General features: G+C 40.3%; 1 long non-coding RNA gene across 2 annotated transcripts in view; it reads left to right on the top strand.

Moving 5' to 3' along the window:
* LOC140527505 (uncharacterized) overlaps nucleotides 1-21,986 on the top strand; it is a 96,666-nt gene that overhangs the window by 35,091 nt on the left and 39,589 nt on the right. Inside the window, exon 3 of one of the 2 annotated variants that reach the window (XR_011974821.1) lies at nucleotides 4,792-4,887. The exons of the other annotated variant lie outside the window; for it this stretch is intronic. This is a non-coding gene — a long non-coding RNA (uncharacterized lncRNA). The remainder of the gene's footprint in view (nucleotides 1-4,791; nucleotides 4,888-21,986) is intronic. 2 annotated transcript variants of the gene reach the window in all.

Below are 21,986 nucleotides of genomic sequence, written 5' to 3'. Positions count from 1 at the left end.
TCTGTATAACAAAGAATAATTTTAAAGATACAAAAGAAAAGGAGGAAAAAGAAAAAGAGAAAATAAGCAAAACGGATCAATACATCAAAAAAGTCCAAAAATATATACAATATTTCAAATCCACAGATCCCCACCTCTGAAAAGGAGCAGGGGAAGGACACCATTTACTCTTAAACATAAAAGATTCCTAAATGATGAAGTAAAAGCAATAATAACCTTAATCTTTGATCAATAGAAGGCAAAAGCAGTAATAAACATTTACTAAATTAAAAACTAGAGCAGGAATAATATAAACTGTCCACAATACACTTGGGTCACACTCTCCCACCAAAGCACACAGCATCAAAAAGGGAGAAAGGGCAACACACAGAAATCTAGCAAGGAGGTAAATGAATATGGAAACTCATATGGCCAGGTCAGATCACACCTCAAGTCTACAGGCTTTGCTTTTCTTGGTTCTTTCAGTAGCAATCTATACCATATGAAGTTGCTTGTCTGTGAGATGTTACCCATTTGCCTTTGCAGTAAAGCTGCTCCTTTTCTGCTAAAACTAATGAAGCCATGACCATCTCTTTTAGCTCATGTCCACCTTTATCAGGGCTCTGAGAAAGAGTTATGCTATTATCATGACAAGCAATTCCGTTAATTGGCAAGGGATTATACTTTCACACACACACACACACACACACACACACACACACACACACACACACACACACACACACACACACACACACACACACACACACACACCCTTTCACAGATGCAAAACTTTGACTTTCCCCTTTGTTTTTCTTTCTCAGACCAGAGAAGGCAGTAGAGGGCAACACAGTAGAAGTCAATCGTTAGCCTGTAGATGGTACTAAAAAGCAACAAGCTGTTAGCTCTTCTCACAACAGCAGTACCCAGTTCTGTTCCAATGAGTTTACTGCAGCTGCTCAAACCTTTCTCAAGCCAATCAGGGGGAAAAAAAAATCTGTCTTCCAATCAGCAAATTCCCAGCAAAGGAGCTGGAGTCAGGTCTCTTAACGAGAAGCCTTCCTTGTCTTTTGTCCCTAGTTTCTTGTGATTCCTCAGATGCTTAGTTTGTTGTACTTCTCTTTCTTGTCCAAGCTTTTTCTCTAGTTTCTTAACAGCTTCTAATACCTCAAATCAAGGTCTTTACCTTATAAAATTAAAACGTAAGAAATCCATAATTCTGTTAACAATCTTTCTATAATTTTCCCATTGTTCCCAGTTATTTGAATATAATTTTGTCAACTATGAAGTTCAAAATGCTAAAGCAAAAAATCATATATAAAGGAGCTGATGGATCACAATGCTCTACACCCATCATTATCTTGGTCATTATTTGCCCTTTAAACAGATCCTCAATGTACATTCATGAGGTGGGGTGTGGGGTGGGGTGATGAGGTTCTCCATCTGGTTTGCAAAACAGTCTATATTTCTCTTTCATATTTTATCTAAAAGATTTTATTTTATTTTTATTTCTTTGCAAATTTATTTTGATCAAGATTTTTTATACAATTATTCTCTTTGCCCCTTTTCAGCAACCAAGTTGTTCACATATCAAAAGGGTAATACCTTATATATCTATGCTATCTCTTTCTATATAATGTAGGAAGCTAGGTGGCACAGTAGACAGAGTGCCAGACCTGGCATCAGGAAGAGCTGAGTTCAATCCAAGTCACTAGTTGTATGACCCTGGACAAGCCGCTTAATCCTATTTACCTCAGTTTCCTCATCTGTAAAATAAGCAAAGAAGGAATTGGCAAACCATTCTAGTATCTTTGCCAAGAATCAGACATGACTGAACAACAACTACATAACAAGCTTCTCGAGGTCAGAGACTGTACTTTATTTTTTCTTTCTATCTACAGGGCTTGGTTCAGTAGCAAATAAATATTATTGATTGATTAACTGATAACTGACTTTTATATAAGGTGTCCTGAAAGCGTTAGTGTAGTTTTAAGCTTTAATACAATTTGAAATTGCACTAAGACTTTGGGACACCATGCATATTCCTTTAAAGTTTGCAAAATGCAAACATTTGAGCTTCACAACATCCCATTCTGGTGCATATCATAGGTACTGTTATCCTCATTTTATAATGAGGAAATTGAGCCTCAGAGAGGTTAAGTGACTTGCCTATGATTACACAGTTAGCAAGTGTCAGAGATGTGATCAAAATGCAGGTCTTCCTCTTTCCCAAATCTATCACTTTAACCACTATCTCTGTTAGTTCATCTTTTGGAGGAATAGCACCTTTTGTCAGAGAATTTGGTCGATTTTTTCTCCTGCAGACAGAGTAGTCTAGGGCTCTATTATTCTGGATTTCTGTGGCTGCCCAGTTTAGAGAGTGTATTGAGCCCTGCTACCCAGCTGTAAGTCTTAGCCCAGTGGCTCTCAATGACTTTGGGGACACCTGGGTTCAGAGGGCTCAGCATTTAGGACTTGTCCAATGTTCGTAGCCTTAAGTATACCATTAGAATTTCTGCTGAATCCTGCTGGTTTCTTCTCTTCAGATCAAATACTATCCCATCAACTGAAACAGGCTGAGGAATGAAATAGAGTCTGTCATTCAAATCAAGGCAATTGGACCACCTGAGGTCTCAATACATAAGGCAGGGGAAGAAAAATAAGTCGCATCATTTCCATGCTCAAGCAGGCCCCAAAGGCCTTGGCCTAGTTTATAAGAACCACCTTCTCTATTTATAAGAAGTATCTGACTTAGTGTATCCTGATGGAGGACTGGTCCCTTAGTCTGGGGTCTGACTGATGGGACCTTAAGTGGGGTCTAGGGAGCAATTGATGACAGTGGCCTACAGTATAATCCAACTACAGATACAATTAGGACTGGGAGTGAAATGGGGTGGTCCATTCTTAGAGAGTCTTGGCTCTCATCCCCATGCTGACTGGGGGAGTCAGGCCCCAGGAGAAGGGCCCTGTGGAGATAGGAATCTGAGAGGGGGGGATCTAGCCAGGAGCCTTTGATGGATTATAAAACAAAGTATAGGGAAGATAGTCACCATGGTTAGGAAGCTCATCCCTTAGATTTCTCTTCCCCATAGGGCTGGTTTGGGGGGGACCATTTTGCCCTAGTTATACCTCTGCTGACCATTAGACCTTAAGTTATATCCCGTGCCTCAATAACTGACTTGCTGCTCTTTCTGGTCAGTATGTGTTCATTATAGAACTCCTTTTTAACATATTTGCAGCAATAGATTCAAAGCCATTTCATTTATCCTTTTCTTGCTTCTGGTACCTCCTGAATCCTTCCAGCTCCATCCTTGCCCCTTTGACCCTTGACCCAAACCTAAGTTAGGAGGATTAAAGAGTGTCCAAATAGCTTAGATGGAATGGGCTGGGTTATTATCCTTTATCTAAATGTACTTTGATATAGATGATGGAATCAGTGTGCTGTCTTAGGAGAGATACCAAAACTGCTAAAACTTGGTGACCCTGTGGACCTTTGAGTGACCATTTCAAGTTTCATGCCAAAGTATTTTTGTATTTTTTTTCTGCAGAGGCAGAAGGTGCCAAACTGACATGCCACTCAAAATGAAATCTCCTTTTTCTAGTGCAGAGCAGACTCTGCTGAATTTCAATTCTCAAGTTAAGGCTATCCCTGGGGTACATCAATCCTTCAGCACTGGTGGTGCCAAAATCATGCCTCCCTGGAGGTAGCCAGTGTGAGGAGAAGAAGGTGGTTTCCCAGGTGGGGTTGAAAGAAGCCCTCAGGCTCATATATAGATGGATCAACCCTTCATCTTTCTAGGCACCCCTCACAGCACATCCCTCAGGGGATGGACTCTGGACGGCAAGACTGTCTCTAATCTGATTCACCTGTATAAAAATGTTTGGGGGTAGGACTTAAATATGCACACATAGTATCATTGGCCAGATAATCCCTTCAGGACTAGCTCCATTGCCAGTCCTATTCCTCCCTGCACACACACACACACGCACGCGCACACACACACACACACACACACACACACACACAAGTGGGACAGGAAATGCGGACAGCAGGAATAACAAAGGAGGTGGGCAAAAGGAATAGGGAATCTGAGGAGAACCAATGCTGTGCAAAAATAAGAAGACGCAAAATAAGAAACCCTGGTGGAAATAAAGTGTTTACCCAGTACTGTATCCATTAAAGTAATAACATCATTGCATGGCAGGTTTATCACTCCCTTGCAGCTCCTCAAATGTGGGAACTGTGGCCCTCTTAGAAATGAGAATTGAGCTGCAATGCATTGTAGATGGTCAGGGCTCCCCTCTCTCCCCTTACCCCACCCCCTGCAGCACCCCTCCCCAAACCCATTCTTGGACATCTCCCAGCCTCGAGAAGCATCCCTAAAATTCATTTCACTCTTTAATTAGATTTCACGGAGGTTGGAGTAGAGAGGGGATGGGTGGTGGTAGGGGAGCTGGTATGACCTCTTTCTGTTAAATGTGGTAATGCTCTTGACAGGGGAGGGTGGGACAATGGTTACTATGGTGACGTATTCCCAGACATACAGACACACACATTTTAATGCTTTTTTTTTTCCAGCAAGGAAAGGATCCAGTGCCCTATTTTTAGTGTCAAATTTCAGCAAAACAATTCACTTTCATTTCATCACATTTAGACTGCTGGGCTTGTAACTAGGTCACGTTTTCTAGGCATATCAAGGGCTCAGATCTGTCTTGCTTGAGTACCTCAAGGTAGCGAGGAGAATTTTTACTGAGTGAGAGGGAGCTCTCCAACTTGCTTTGATACTGACTTCTTTCATCTCTGTTTGACAGGCAGAAAAGAAGGGAACTATGAAAAAGGAAATGAAAAGCTGGATAAGTTTACATTTTAAAAGCTACTTAATGCAAGATGTCTAATTAAGGGCAGTGGTAAGTGCAGATATAAAAATTTGAAATGAGGAAGAGCCAGAGTGGTACTCTGGAGGCAGACATCTAAACTTTGCTAGATACTACCCGTGCGACCTTGGACAAGTCACTTAGAGCTAAGGCTCAGTTTTCGCCCTCCCTGTAACAGAAGGAGATCAGGTTACAAATTCTCTAAGGTCCTTCTGAGCTCCAAATCTTTTCTTCTATTATATATTATCAGCTAGAGTCTACAAGGTGGCTTAGTAAATGGAATGCTGAACTGGGAATCAGGAAGACTTGAATTCATAGCTTACTAGCTGTGTCACCCTGGGCAAGTCCCTTATTCTCTCTCAGGTTCAATTTCCTCATCTGTCAAATGAGCATTTCCAATATCCAGCTGCAACTTGGATTGGTTTGTATCTTTTTAAAAAGACACAGCTTTAAAAAAAAAAAAAGCCACAGTTTGCATGTGGAAGATAGCATTAACCACAGGATAGTTGTAAAGATCAAATGAGATGTTATCTGTAATGTACTTTCAAAAATCTTAATGTGCTATATAAACAAGTCAGACATTGCTATTACTATTATACAAAACATTGACTCTCCATTGTAAAAACAAATAAACAAACAACAATCCTTAGATAGCATGCAAAGTCTTACCCAGTTTGGTTCCAGTCAATCTGATTCCAGTCTAGGCAACTGGACCAGGCATTCTTAGTCCCATCCTGTTCTTTCCTACCTTTCAACATTTCTACAGGTGTCATCCTTACTTATAAAACCCTTCTTCCACATCTTTGCTCACCATGGTTCACTTTTGTTATTCTATACACAACACCTCGCATGGAGTAAATCCCTAATACATGCTTATTGGTTGATTGGATGATTAAGGGCCAATCCATTAGCCACCTCATTACTGAAGCCTTTCTCTTTAGCCCCAGCTCCAAGTAACTTTTCTCTCCTCAGATTTTCCCAGAGCATTTTGTCTGAAACTCTCCTTTTCCCCTTAACATCCTACTTTGTACTTACTTATCTACACCCCTCCCTTTCAGACTATAAGCTCCCTGAGGACAAGGGTCTGCATTTTTTAAAAATATTATATCAACAGCCCTTAACTCAGTTCTTTGGACACAGAGTTGAATAACTTATTTGCTTAATTAAATTGAAATCATCACTGTACAGCACACACAGAAAAAGATGAAAGAAATAATTCCTATCCAGTGGATTTCCAGGATAAATTTCTGTATTTTCCTCTCTATGTTGACAGTGAATGTCCAAGTGTGAGTACAGTCTTAAGAGTTATGCCTCCTCCATATATAATTGGCATGTACCCATAGGAGTTGAGATGAGAGGGTAAACGTACAGATGGCACCAGTCAGAAGTTTCCAAAGGGGCTAACCATGTGGAACACAACTGGTGTGGTAAGCTGAGAAGAGTTGGGTTATGTTCTGGTTACACAATGGTAACAGAAGATGGGCAATGAATCGAGCCCTTAAAATTGTGCACAGAGTACTTGACTGATACAATCTCCAAATGGATTTTGGAACATGCAAAAACATCTGTAACTGGCTCTAGTCCACTAAATACATGAGGGGAAGAACCTCTTTGATTGGTTTTGGAGTTCCATTCAAAAGATACCAGTCAGCTCAAGCCTGTCCCTTTAGATCTGACTTATTTCCTTACAATACTATAAGGAGAGAGGGTTTGGGCCCTCACCCTTTGAAACTAATATGTCCCATGAATACTGGTGACTATGGGCCTGGGTTCTTTGCCTTAGTAATTGTTCTTTCTTGTTTTAAGTGAAGGAGATTGGGGATGACTATGACCTGGAAAGTTTCCCACAGGTCAAGAAAGCAAGGCACCATGAGGTTCAGGAACAGTCTATGCAAGGTTTTACAGCAGTGAGGCCTGAGCATCCAAGAAGGACCTTCCAAACACTATTCTGTGGCTATGCCTAATGTGGACATGAACTTGGTGACACTAATGCCACATGCACACTCTTAAGTCTGAGCTCATTCTCCCCAGGGACCAAGGTAGTATGGGAGAAAATGTATTGCCTGGGTGATAGGGGGAAATTTTGGCATTTTTGTTCTTGTGATATTTTCCCAGTAGATATTCTTTTGCAAAAGCTGATTGATGTTAACTGGCTAAATGGAACTAGGATGTTAGCCACTGGCCAAGGGGGAAGACTGTATTAGAATAGGAGTTTGAGCTGATAAAATTAGAGAAAGATATTCTCACCCCTTAGGGTTACCCCTGGAACACTAAAGGAAAACTAGCCCCTCTCTGGGAAAGTAATACCGAAGAATAATCACTATACCACAAACATGGTAGCAGCTAGCATGAGCCAAGAAGGAAATTTCCTCCCTACTCCCACTCCTGTCATCCCCTATGGACTAAGGGATTGGTGGGCCCAGAGCCTCCAGAGGAGTAAATAAAAGCTATCTTACCTACTTCTCAGGCCATTAGTTCCCTGTGACCTGCCCCCACCTGGAATCACCAACCATATCTTTACAAGAAAACAGGAAGACCACCGAAAGCTCTACTGACTACATGTCCTTATATTTCTACTTGAGAAATACATCCTTTACATCTCAGTAAAACAACTGCTTGCTTAGACACCTATACTCCAGGTGTTTTATTGACCCAGATATGCTAAGTGAAATAACTGATCGCTAACTGGAAAACCTTGGGGTACCATCTGGGAGTTGAGGTATCTATGTGCAAGATGGAGCACCATTAGAGGCAAGTGCAGAGTAGTACAGTGGGTAGAGTGTTGGGCCTGGAGTCTGGAAGACCTGAGTTCAAATTTGATCTCAGATACTTAATTAGCTGTGTGACATTGGGCAAATCACTTAACCTCTATTTGCCAAAATTTCCTGAACTATAAAATGGTGATTATAATAATGCCTATCTTGCAGGGTTTTTGTGGTGTCAAATGAGATATTATTTGAAAGCACTTAGCACAATATCTAGCACACAATGGGTATCATATAAATGCTTATTTCCCTTCTTGTCCCATGTTGAGAGAGTATGAGGGTGAGACTGAGTATAAACCACGTAGAGTTCCAATCTGCCATGGCCATACCAACAGAAGGGGACACTACAAGAAAGGAATTGCTAAATCTCATTGGAGCCATGCTGATCAACCAGAGGGACTGAACCTGTACTTTTGCAATAGGGGCATGATTCTACCTACAATGTGGTGACTTCACTAATTGGCATTGTGAGTTTTGAGGAAGGGAAAGAGCCCACTGGGAGAGACATCCCTAGCTGCTTTATAAAGGGTTTGGAAACAAATCCAGTTAATATTGCTTAAATAAACCTGTACTATTATTGTCTTTGTTAACCCTAGTGCTTTCAGGGGAGTTGTGGTCTGCCAAAAAACTCTGGTTTTGGAAGTTGTGCCCTCCTTGCCAACCTCACCCTTTGAGGACATGAAGCAAAAGCTTTATATTCACAATGGCTTTCCCACTTTGGCACCATCTCCCTCCTGCCAGGTCAGTTTCATAAATACCATGAATGGGAATGGGGTCGGGTGATGACTTTGAGATGATGACTTTTGAAGCTATCTTTAAAGGAGTTACAGGTAGTTATAAAAACAAGGATATCAAAAAAATTTTAAAAAGAGAGTGTGGGCATTATGGGGGGAATGCAGTGGAAAAGAAAAGGGAATGAAAAGATCACTATTGGGCAAATAGAAGAAGTGTATGTAAATAATTCCTTCTGGGTAACCTGTGTCTATAGGTCTGATTAAATTTTGGATATGTATACAAAAAAAGAAAAGGAGTTACAGGCAATGTAAAATCAGACTTAAAGTTGCACCTTAAACGTTTGTGAACTGGTTTGAGAGACTACCCCCAAAAGCTATTTTTCCTTGCTTGTGTGATTTGTGTGCAAACGGAGAACAAACCTTTGACTTTGGAGTGGTTTTTGACATGTGCTGCTGGAATAGAGCAGAAGTTAGGGCCGATAGCTTTAAACACATCCAGAACAGAAAAGAATAAATCCCTACTTGAGCAGCAGGGAAATCCCACCCTTAGGAAAAATCCAGGTTAGAGAAACAGAGAAGGTCATGCATATGTCCACTGCTCTGGTAGTTTTTACCCCAATATTCTAATAGCTAAATTGTCTGTGATATTTACATAAATTGCTATGAAGCCTCTGTTGTACCAATATCAGGTATTATTATTGTTTCTACTTATATTTTCCCCTCCTTTGTTTGAAGATCTATTTGCAGGGGATGGATCACCTATAGCTGTCAAGGAGAGAGAATGCTGATATAAGGCTGGCTGCGTGACATCCATCTAGATTCTTTGTTTATTATTTTGTTTTGATCTTGGGCCCGTAAATTGAGCTGAGCATTTCTATTTTAGAAGACCAAATTGGTGTTAGAAATTATTATTATCAGCATACCTGCCTCACCCTTACTCCCCCTTCACAACAGGGAACCGTCAACAGGATGTTTCCTGGATACCTTTGTCCAAAATATTGGAGTCCAAAATACATATTGGAATGCAGGGTTCAGTGCAACACTTTTGAATACTGAATCAGTTCCAGGTAAAAGATTCAAGAGTAGTCTTGAGAAAGTGATGATGGTTGGGCTATTCAGATGACTCTCTCCTCACCCCAACCCCCACAATGAAAGAGTTGGTCCAATCTGGTACACCTGTCTATTGAATATCTGCATTGGATGGTTTGGAGATAGGTTGCATGACCCAAAATATTATATTTGAAATGTAACATACAGTCCTAAGTCTGGAAGGAGTAAAAAGAACCTTGAAAACAGAACAATATTGACCAAGAATGAGGAAAAAGAACCTTGAAAACAGAACAATATTGACCAAGAATGTGGTCCCTGGGGTGGTGTTTAGTTATTTTTCAGTCACATCTGATTCTTTGTGACTCCTTTTTGGACCTTTGGTGGCAAAGATACTGGAGTCGTTTGTCATTTCCTTTTCCAGCTTGTTTTACAGGTGAGAAAACTGAGGCAGACAGGGTTAAGTGACTTCCCCACAGTCACACAGTTAGTAAGTGACTGAGGCCAGATTTGATCTCAGGTCTTCCTGACTCCAGGCCTGCATTCTATCTACTGCAGCACTTAGCAGTCATGAAGGAAAAATTGATAAATCAGTGGCCCTTTTGAGTATATCCCTCTAGTAGGATAAATATAAGTGCAAGGATAGATAGCTAGATACATGAAATATAGTCCTACCGTTTCACATAAATGTTTACTGGATTTGATAATTTTCTAATTTAAAACATTTTCTATCTCTCCACTGTCCTTCAGCAACCAATTTAGACGGGTGGGCTATAGACTTAGACCTCCCACCCCAGAAGCGATGCTTGAATGGCAGAGATTTGTTCCCTGTCTGTGGTATTACTGTAGGCAGTTTGGTATAGTAGATAGTATACTGGACCTAGAGTCAGAAAGACTTGACTCCCAATCCTAAATCAGACACTTACTTTCTATGTGACTCTTGGCAAGGCACTTACTGCTCTCTGCCTCAGTTTTCTCATTTGTAAAATGGGGACAGTAATAGCACAGCTGTGAGAATTAAATGGGATTATATATAAATCTGTTGTTATTGTTGAGTTGTTTTTCAATCACATCTGATTCTTCATGACCCCATTTGGAGTTTTTTTGGCAAAAATACTATAGTGGTTTGCCATTTCCTGCTCTAGCTCATTTTACAGGTGAGGAAACTGAAGCTAAAAAGTTACTTGCCCAGGGTCACACAGCTAGTAAGTATCTGAGGCTAGATTTGAAATCTGGAAGATGAGTCTTCCTGACTGAATGTCAGCTATTTTATTAAGTGCAACTTTCCTGGGGGAAGGGGAAGCCTCTATATTCATTCATATATTCTTTCTTAACTTTGTCCTGTTGTCAAGAAAGGCTATGTGTCCAGTTATGTATTCTTTCTTTCTTTTTTGCCTCTAAGAAATTGCAAAATTCCTTTATTAATCACAAACTTCTCTTTGTTTTTTAAAATTTATTTATTTTTAGTTTTCCACATTCATTTCCATAAGATTTTGAGTCCCAAATTTTCTCCCCATCTCTCCCCTCCCCTGACCCCAGACACTGTGCATTCTGATTATGCATTCTCCCAATCTACCCTCCCTTCTATCACACCTCTCCCTTCCCTTATCTCCATCTCCTCTATTTTCTTGTAGGACAAGTGGTTTCTATACCCCATTGCCTGTATATCTTATTTCCCAGTTGCATGTAAAAACAATTTTTCACATTTGTTTTTAAAACTTTGAGTTCCAACTTCTCTTCCTTCCTCTCTCCCCACCCATCCCCACTGAGAAGGCAAGCAATTCAATATTGATTATACATGTATAGTTATGCAAAAGATTTCCATAAAAGTCATGTTATGAAAGACTAACTGTATTTCCTTCCATCATATCCTGCCCCCCCATTTATTCTCTCTTTAGACCTTGTCCCTACCCAAAAGTATTTACTTCTAATTACTTCCTCCTCCCATTTGCTCTTCCTTCTTTCATCTCCCCCACACTCCACTTATCCCCTTCTCCCCTACTTTCCTGTAGTGTAAGATACATTTTTATATCAAAATGTGATGAGAGTAAGCTTCACTTTTTCCCTCTCACGTCCTGCCTTTTCTCCTTCATTGAAAAAGCTTTTTCTTGCCTCTTTTATGAGAGATAATTTGCCCCATTCAATTTCTCCCATTCTCCTCCCCATATATTCCCCTTACCCTTTAATTTTGTCTTTTTAGATATCATCCCTTCCTATTCAACTCACCCTGTGCCCTCTGTTTATATGTATATAATCCTTTCAACTACCCAAATACTGAGAAAAGTCTGAAGAGTTATTAATATTATCTTTCCATGAAGGGATGTAAATAGTTCAACTTTAATAAGTCCCTTATGATTTCTCTCTCCTGTTTACCTTTTCATGATTCTCTTGATTCTTGTGTTTGAAAGTCAAATTTTCTATTCAGCTCTGGTCTTGAAAGTCCTCTATTTCATTGAATAACCATTTTCCCCCTTAAGTATTATACTCAATTTTGCTGGATAAGTGATTCTTGACTTCTAGAATATCATATTCCAAACCCTTTGATCCCTTAATGAAGAAGCTGTGTATTTCCACAATATTCAAACTTTTTTTCTGGTTGCTTGCAATATGTTCTCCTTGTCCTGGGAACTCTGGAATTTTGTTATAGTATTCCTAGGAGTTTTCCTTATGGGATCTCTTTCAGGAGGTGATCAGTGGATTCTTTCAACATTTATTTTACCCTCTGGTTCTGGAATATCAGGGCAGTTTTCCTTAATAATTTCATAAAAGATGATGTCTAAGCTCTTTTTTTGGTCAGGGCTTTCAGGTAGTCCCATAATTTTTAAATTGTCTCTCCTGGATCTATTTTCCAGGTCAGTTGTTTTTCCAATGAGATATTTCACATAGTCTGCTATTTTTTCATTCCTTTGGTTTTGTTTTATTATTTCTTGATTTTTCATAAAATTTTTCAATTTTTTCATTAGCTTCCATCTGCTCCTTTTAATCTTTGAGGAATTATTTTCTTCAGTGAACTTTTGGATCTCCTTTTCCATATGGTCAGTTCTGTTTTTTAGGATATTTTTCTCCTCATTGGCTTTTTGGATCTCTTTTGCCATTTGGGTTATTCTATTTTTTAAAGTGTTATTTTCTTCAGCATTTTTGGGGTCTCCTTTAGCAAGCAGTTGACTTGTTTTTCATGATTTTCTTGCATCACTCTCATTTCTCTTCCCAATTTTGCTCTTTTTCTCTTACTTGATTTTCAAAGTCCTTTTTGAGCTCCTCCATGGTCTGAGACCAATTCATATTTTTCTTGGAGGCTTTGAATGGAGGAGTTTTGACTTTGTTTTCTTCTGTTTGCATGTTTTGGTCATCCTTGTCACCAAAGTAGGATTCTATAGTCTGATTCTTTTTCTGGTTTTTGCTCTTTTTCCCAGTCATTTACTTGACTTGTGAGCTCTTTGTCAAAGAACAACTTTGTAGTTCTCTGGTGCCATTGGTGGTGGGAGGTGTACTGTCAGTCACTAGATTCCCCCACAGTCTGTTGGCCTAGAGCTTCAGAAACCATGGCTGCAACTGTCCAAGCTGCTGCTGTGGCTGCTGAGGATTCCTCTGCTCCCTCCCTACTCTGCTGCCCTGCGTCTGGGGCCAGATCACTCCACTCTCCTGCACTGGTCCCACAGCCTTTTTCCACTGACCTTCCAATTTGTCCTCAGTGTTTTGGGGTCATGAAGTCTGGAAGTCACCACAGGTGAGAGAGATTCAGTCTCCCCAAGGCCTGCTCAGGTCCCCTCTGTGCACATGCAACTCACACTGGACTGTGCCCTGCCCCCAGCATAGCACAATAGACCCTTCCCCACAACCTTGCAGGCTGTCTTGGGCTGGAGATTTGCTTCACTCCATCATTCTATGGGTTCTGCAACTCCAGAATTTGTTTAGAGCCATATTTTACAGGTATTTAGCTGGGCTTGGTGGGAGTGCTCTAGAAAGTCCGTGTTCTTCCTCTGTCATCTTGGCTTGACACCCCCCTCCCAAGCTTCTCTTTGAAAAGCTGTATTCTTTTTTAACTTTGCTTTTTTGGTAAAAAAGAGTCTGATTGTCAGGTTGTATATAATCATCCCTAGCAATAAGCATTTATTAAACACCTATCATGCATCAGGCACTGTGCCAAGTGCCAAGGATACACATACAAAAAATAAATAATCCTAGTCTAAGAGGTAGAGTAGAATGTGATGGTTCCAAACCCCCTGTTTCTGTGTTGGTTTTTTTTTTTTTTATGCAGGCTGGCCATTCTTGTAACAGCCTTTCTCTGCCCAGAATCAACCCTTTCTCCCTCATCTACCCTCCCTGACTCTTCTCCACAAGCCTGATATTTGGAAATGTCCATGTCCCCATGCAGCTGTGTTCGCTGGTAGCTTTCTGCCAGAGATATCTGAGGTAGAAAACCAACCAAATAGGTCTAAGAGAGATCTTGCATTTTCCCTCTAAAGCACCTGGCTCTCTTCTGCGTTACAGAGAATCCAGGTGTTTCAATTCCAAAATGGGATGAGTAGCATCCTGGAATAACCCGAGTAAGAAGAGTCCCCTCTAAGATAACTGGGTCATTGATCCTAATCTTCTTTCTGTGTCCTGAAAATCATCATATCCAGACATCTTTCTATGTTCCCTCATCTCCCACTGGCTAAGTTGTTGATTGATCCTGCCTTTCTAAAAGGATCTGATTGTATCTTTTTCTCTCTGGTCACTGTGATCCAAATATATCTTTGCCCTGCTATTTGTGGGTATCTCACATTAAATACCTTTTCCTTGTGGTAATTTAAAAATGCTTCTGTGGAATTTTCTAAGTTTCCCAGAGGCAACTGCAATTGACTAGTTCCAAAATGAAGTATTCTTTGGGAGATACAAGTGATATTTTGATGTTTTGATTACCCTGGGTGGGGGGATAAGCCATGGATCTAATTAAGCCAGGATCTAATTAAGTTTATCTGTCTGAGGTCATTGTCTGATTCATGGATTTATATATTACTATATTTAGGAAATGAATTTGTGTAAGGTTCTTGCTGTGGCAACTTTGTCAAATTGCTCAGTCTCTCCACCTAGGTTACTCCATCTCCTGGAACGAGCCTTGAGCATCCTTCAGGACTGATCCTAAGTTGTGAGAAAAGCATAGTCTATATTCATTGAGGAGCTCTTTCACATTGACCTGGTCAACTATGACTTTCCTTATCAGTCCTGGCTGCATATGTCATTTGTAGGCCCCCAATTCAGACTAACTGGTCCTGCATTCTCTTTGTAAGGTGTACTTTTTGCCTTCCCTCTTTTTTGGCCTCCTCCTCTATCCAATTTCTCAGAACTCTGCTCTCTGCTTTACAAGGTAACAATTAGCAAATCCATCCTTGTCCTGTTAGTCTCTCCCTTTCTTTTCCTCTCTTCACATTCTAGATGTTTATAGACAGTCATTTCAACAATATACTCTCTTACACTTTTGAATCCTCTGGTCCCTTGTCCTTCTTCTGTTTATGACTTGCTAATTTCCAACCCTGAGTCACCTCTACCATCTGCCTTCTCCTTTCTGTCTCAAGAGCTGCCAAGAACAGCTGTAAGAAGTCATGAAACCGTGATGACTGGCTTCACTACAAATTCACACTAGCTAGACTCACCTGAACCCCCATTGGTTGTTCCATCATCACAGAATGCCAGAGCTAGAAGGGGCTTTAGAGATCATCTTGTCTTCTTTTTGCAGAAAGAGAAACTGGGGCCACAGTTTCAAGGTCATACAGCCTGTAAGTGACAGAATCAGGATCCAAACCTTCTCTCTCCTTGAGCCTTGAACCTCACCTCTACCACCTTGTTACAACAAATAAGAAGCCCTCATACTTTTCTGGAATGGAGGCTGTCACACGTTCCCTTATCTCCCCAGTTCCATATTTTGAAGTCTTTCTTTGCTGGGGCATGGTGGCACATACCTGTAATCCTTGCCACTGGGGAAGCTGTGCTCTTGAGCTCAGGTGTTCTGAACCACACTGGGCTATGCCATTTGAGTGCCCACACTAAGTATTGCACCAGTATAGTAAGCCCCTGAGCAGGAGTGACACGGAGTTGCTAGGTTGGGGTGAACGGTCCTAGACTGGAAACAGAGGTCAAAAGTCCTGTGCCAATCGGTGGCAGGATGAAACTTGTGAGTATGGTCACTGCACTTACAGCCTAGTAAAGATGGGGAAGAAAGGGAGAAATGAGGAGAGAGAGAGAGAGAGAGAGAGAGAGAGAGAGAGAGAGAGAGAGACAGAGACAGACAGAGAGAGAGAGAGAGAGAGAGAGAGAGAGAGAGAGAGAGAGAGGAGAGAGAGAGAGAAAGAGAGGAAAAAAGAAGAAAAGAAAAAGAGAGAAAGGAGGAAGGAAAGAAAGAAAAGGAAAAAAGGGAAGAGATGAAAGAGTAAAAAAGAAGGAAGGAAAAAGAAAAATAGAAAGAAAAGAAAAAATCATTCTGTGTCTTCACTCATATTTTTCCTCCCTCCAGTCTTAGGATGAGGTGGGCTTTGTTCTTGCAAGCTTAATTCCTTCACTTGAACCCTAGTTCCCCCTCTCCTTTCTTCTTATCTACTCATGCACTCATGTCATCAATCATTCCTACCCTCTCCTCCCCTTCCCAAGCCCAGTTTTTCTTGGGCTTCTTCCCCTCTACCTAGAAAAATGTTCAGGTCTCTTTTATGTTTAAAACAACAACAATAATTCCACCTTAGCCCTTATTATTTGTGTGACCCTAGGCTAGTCACTTACCTACTGTTTGCCTCATTTTCCTCATCTGCAAAATGGGCATAAAAGCTCCCAGGGTTGTTGTGAGCATAAAATGATACTCATAAAATAAAAAAAAAAAGCTTTTGCAATCTTAAAGTACTAGATGGATATTATTATTAACACTTTTCCTTGAGATAATGCATATCCATAGATAATGCATTTGTAAACCTTCAAATGTTATATAAAATGTTGCCTATTATTTGATAATAGATAATTGTTCCCCTCTCAATTATCATCTCCTGAGTTTCATCTGCTTTAAAGCTACACTTTTAGAAAGAATGCTTTATACATATTGCCTCAATTTCATCTCCATCCACTCAATTCCCAACTCTCCATATCTGAGCTTCTGTCTCCACCACTCTGATAAAATAATGCTTTCCTGGTTTCCCAATCACCTGTTGATTGCCAAAATCATTGGTGTTTTCTCAGTTCTCCACACCTCTCTGGCCTCTCTCTCTGGTTTCTGGTACTGATGGTAGTCCTTTCTTTCTTGGTGCTATCTCTAACCTTTTGGTTCCTGGACATACTCATTCTTGGTTGTCTTCAAACAGCATATTCGTCTTCCTGTTCTCTAAGTGTGGACATCCTCCCAAATACCAGGGTTCTGCAACCTCTGATCAAGAAGTCCCAGGACTTTTTTCCTAGACATGACCAAGAGAAGGCAATGTGGATAGGTTTCTGAATATGGAGTGAAAAAGAGCTAGTCTAGAATTCAGCCTCAGACAATTGTTAGCTCCATGACTCTGATCAATTACTTCAACGCTGGGCTTTAGTTACTCCATGTGTAAAGGAGGTTGGATGCAATGACTTCTTAAATCTCTTCTGCTTTTCAGCAATGGTCCATTCAGCATTGTACTCCCTGAGTACATCTTCAAGGATACCACCCATGCCCTCTTCCACCCTTTCCTCTGGTCACAACAGGTCAATAACAGTACTCTTCAGTGAGTGTGGTCTTCCTCAAGATACTTCTTTACTACAGGGGTGTGCTGGCAAATGTTTAACAACCTGCCCTCCAGGACAAAAATGTACAAAGGACACACTTTTAAGTTTAATCTGCATTACTCATATTTTCTTCATCAGCTTTCATAAGTCTAGACAATCAATAGAACAATAAATCAAGCCATGATTTGTAGCTTTGATGTTTTCCTATGTGCAAATGCACATCCTGAAAATTTAACAATCCACCCTACTTGGTCAGACTCCAGCATACCTATGCAGTTTTACTCACTTATATGTGGACTCTAGTTAGGCCTTCCATTATGTATTGCCTTTTGGCAAGGTCATGATGGAGGGTTCTTCCCGTAATTCTCTTCGGTTCTCAAACTAGTGACAGTGGTCTCACCTCCTGTTGTCACTCATACTTGTACAGTCCTTTAAAGTTTATATCTCCCAGCAGGTGACATCATGTCCTTTTGGAAGAAAAAAAATTCTTGTCTGTTATGGGCCCTATCCCAGCCCTACCCAGGGGTCTATTCCAGAGTTCTTTGTTTTGGCAGGAAGTAGTTCTCCAATAGTCCTACTCTAATGCAATGCCAAACCAGCGATCCCTGCTTAGGAATTTCCAGCCAAAACTCTTTTTCTAAGAAACTCCTCTTAGCTATCAAGAATCCCCTGCTTCTCCCGTCTCCTAGGGTGGTTTTGCTTCCACTGTGTTTTGGTTTGGGGAGGGAGAGGGGTACAGACGGAATCTGTTGCTTGCTCCAACAATGGTTTATGCTTTCCTTAGAATAAATATAGCTACTTACATCTCTGCGTTCCCTGAGGGGCACCTGGGTAGGGTTATACAAATTATACTGTACCTCTGAATGACTTAACTAGGGTCATAGCAGTTAGAGCCAGAAGAGTATTTAGATACCTTTAGCCCCCTCATTTTACAGATGAAGAATGTGACATCAAATTGGGAGGAAGAGTTAACAGACTAGATGATATAATACTTGCCCAAAAATACCTAGACAGTATAGAACAGTGAGCCCAGGCTAATAAAGAGGATGGTTAAGAGTAAACCATGTAGACCCCTGTGCCATGTGCTGGGAGAGTGGAGGGGGGAAATAGGCCCTTCTACAGGTGGAAATTTCAGGCCCATTTGGTAGCTAGTAGGGGAAACACTTGATGACAGACTTGACTTTGTGGCATTCTGTTTTATTATGCCTTTGTGGTATAATTCCACTGATAGGAGGAGCTGACCCTGTATGCAAGGGCATCCAGCAGTCTACAATTTTTGAAAGTAGAGTTGAGACCAGAGTAAGAAGTTACTTACATAGAAAATGAGTCCCTTTTCCCTGAACCTTAAATGCTCTCATAAGACCATCCCAAGGATTGTAGGTTCAGAATATTTGGGGAGGAGTCAAAAGGAACTGGAAGTTCCTGGGTAGGAAGGGAAGGGAGGGGAGGAAGGGAGGAGTGACTCTATTTTTAAGCTAAAGTTTTCTGGAGGATTCTTGGGCCAGTACCAGGGCTACCCTTGGAGATTTTAAGATGCTACACATGGATCTGAGGGGAGAGTTCAGAGTCATTAAAACTTTCCAGAGATGAAAATTCTCAGACCCAAACCTGAAACTATCCTTTTTCTCCTATAAAATAGTAACCAATCCCTAGATGGACACTAACAACAAAGAAGAAAAGAAAGGAAAGAAGCTGGTTCACTGAGCTTCAGGGTAGACCAATGTCCTAATCTCCTAATCACACACTGTAGTGACTTATTAGGACCACAACATTTTGAGCTGGGAAAGAACTTAGAGACCTTGTAGTCTAACCCTCCTCTTCCCCTCTCATTTTACAGATGAAGAATATGATAAATACAAAGCTGTGAGGGATGGTTAACACACTGTATCAGAGGTGTCAAACTCCTAGCCAGGACCCAATTCAAAACTCCCAAGTACCTCTCAAATAAGGCTAAAATATAATTGGGAAATGTTTGACAAGATTAAAAAAAACACAATACAACATATATAATGTTAATTTGTGGTTTTCTAAGTCAATATGTAGCCACAGGGATCTTATTTGACTTTGACACCATTATACCAGGTGATGCAATCAGGATCCCAAAATATTTTGCAGACTGAAATGTAAGGCTTAACCTAATAAAATAAAATAAAATAAATATGGACAGCTGTGTGTATATACAAAAAATATATAATATATACAGATATATACATATATAATGTAGAGAGACAGACAGCATGATGATACAGTGCATAGTCAACCTCAGAATACCATCTCCATATTAGATCCCTGGCCCCTGGAGATAATAACTTGTCTGAACTCTTTCCTCAATTGCTAGCAAATCCCACCTCATCAGACCCTTCCAGTCCCAGTCATTCTGACACACCCTTTGGCATTTCACAAACCCATTCCCTCACTGTCACTGTTTCCTTGTTCACATTCCCCAACCCATGTTCCCACTCCCTGAATGGTGCTTCTTGGAATACTTGCTCTGTGGGTGACAAATTTGCTTTCATCTTAAACCATTTCCTTTTTCTCTCCTTTCTATCTTCTTTTACTCACCGAGACCTGGCTCCCTTCTGATGACACAGCTTTCCTGGACACTCTTTCTATCACTGGTTACAATTTCACCTTGCTGCCCGCTTCCACTTGATCTCTTTCTACCATCACTACTCAATAACTTATCCTCTTTTGAGTTCATTCAATCCATATTTATCGCCAAATCAAGATTCTAACAGTATTACCCACTGATATCCAAGACACTCTCCTCCTTCCTCAATGAATTTGGTGTCTGCTTACAGTCTTTCCTCCCCCACTCTTGCCTTAGGACACTTCAACATACATATTGATAATCCTACAAACCTTCCAAGTCTCTCAACTTATTTACTTCTTATAGCCCACTTTTGCACCTTACCTCAGTTACTTATAGAAATGGTTATAACCTTAATCTGGGCATCACCCACATGTTCCTTTTTCATGTTTATGAATGCTAAAATTCCTTTGTCTCATCATAATTTTTTGTCATTCCACCTTTTCTGCTAATTTACAACAGGTATTATTAATAGGTGAGGTATCCTCATCATGATTTCTAATCCCTGCATCCCTCAGTTCTTTTCTAAGGCATCAGCCCATATGGTTCCATTCACTATTTCCATATCTCTGTATACTCTGTTCCCAAGGCCTAGAATGTACTCCTTCTTCAGCTCAGTCTTTCAGAATCCTGAGTTTTCTTTAAAGGTCACTTCAAATGATATCTCCTACATAAAGCCTTTTCTGATTCCCTCACCAATATTATCTTATATGATTTTGCAAATTATATATATATATCTGTATACATACATACACTTTTGTGTATACATGTTGTCTTCCCCTACAGAACGTAAACTCCTCAAGGGTAGAGATTGTTTCATGTTTGTTTCATGAGCATATTGGACTGCTCATATGTTCATTAATTGGTTGTCATTTTGAAATCCAAGGTGGCCAACGAGTTCATTGTGGAACCACATAATACCTTTAGACACCTCTCTCTTTTATGCCTTAATGGAAGTTTATGCTTACATCATAAGAATTTACTTCTTGAGAACTTCCTATCCTTCTTGGGCCCACCATCATATTAAGCTAGAGGATCTTGTTCATATTTTCCCTGAACACTGAAATCTACTTGTCTAAAGTCTAGGCCATGCATTGAACTACACGTTTCCCCTTTCTTATAGATCACAAACTCTAAGATGGTGCGATCACTTCCTTCTAAAATCTATCATCTCTACTGAACAGAATAAGATCTAAAATGGCAGTTCCCCTTCATTGCTTCTTTCACCTTTTGAAAAATGAAATGATCATTCAAGCTATTAAAAATTGATCAGCAACTGCACTATTAGCAGAAATAGAATCTCAGCACATGTCTGAAGAGTTGAAGCCCTCCATCACAATTACGTAATGAAACCATAACAGGTTTGTGATGTTTTCCAAAGTCATCATATACATCTTCCTTTTATCACTACTTCTTAGTGATTCTCAAAAAATCAAATTTATCTCTTAGAATTAAGATATCTGGCTTGGTTTGGTTTTGAACAGACCTATCATTTCATTGATTTAGGGCATTCTCAGTGAAGAAACTCTACCAGTGCAGACTGTGACCTGCTCTATGACTTGTTTGAGGCACTCAAAGATTCAATGACTTGCCCAAGTTCATGCAGTCTCCATCCATTAGAAGTAGGACTTGAATTCCAGCAGGTCATTCTCTATAGGCTACACCATGCTGCCACCTCCTTATTGGTTCTTATCTGTATATTTACATACTGACATCTGAGGCCATGGGTTTCATCGCTCTCTCTCCTCCACTGTCATCTCCTGTGAGTTACCAGTTGTCTCCATTGTGTTCCTTTCTGTCATATCTGGCTTGACAGATGATGGTGTTGAGTTGTTTCAGTTTGTCTGACTTGTCATGACTTCATTTGGGGTTTTCTTGGCAAGGATACTGGAGTGGTTTACCATTTTCTTTCCCGGCTTATTTTACAAATGAGGAACTGAGACAAACAGGGAGAAGTGACTTGTCCAAGGTCACACAGCTAATAAGAATCTGAGGCCAGATTTGAACTCACAAAAAGGAGTCTTCTTGACTCCAGGATCAGCATTATGCCTTCTTCTCTCCTCCACTTCCAGTTTTAAGCTCTTTTGATAGTATTTGAACCATCTCCAGGCTAAAGCACCAACAACAAGAAGACAGGGAAGGATGTTTGCAATACATTTTAAATTTTCATCAAAAATAACTAAAATAATTGTTTTGGTATCTGAAGGGGGTAAACTTCAGTTTTGCCAAAAACTCATTTTTGTGAAGCAACTCATTCCTTAATTATGCCAGATGGTAATCAGA

This window comes from Notamacropus eugenii, chromosome 2, assembly GCF_028372415.1.
Source record: "Notamacropus eugenii isolate mMacEug1 chromosome 2, mMacEug1.pri_v2, whole genome shotgun sequence".
Taxonomy (NCBI): Eukaryota; Metazoa; Chordata; class Mammalia; order Diprotodontia; family Macropodidae; genus Notamacropus; species Notamacropus eugenii.
The sequence above is the reverse complement of the archived record's forward strand: the minus strand, read 5'-3'. Positions and strand labels throughout refer to the sequence as shown.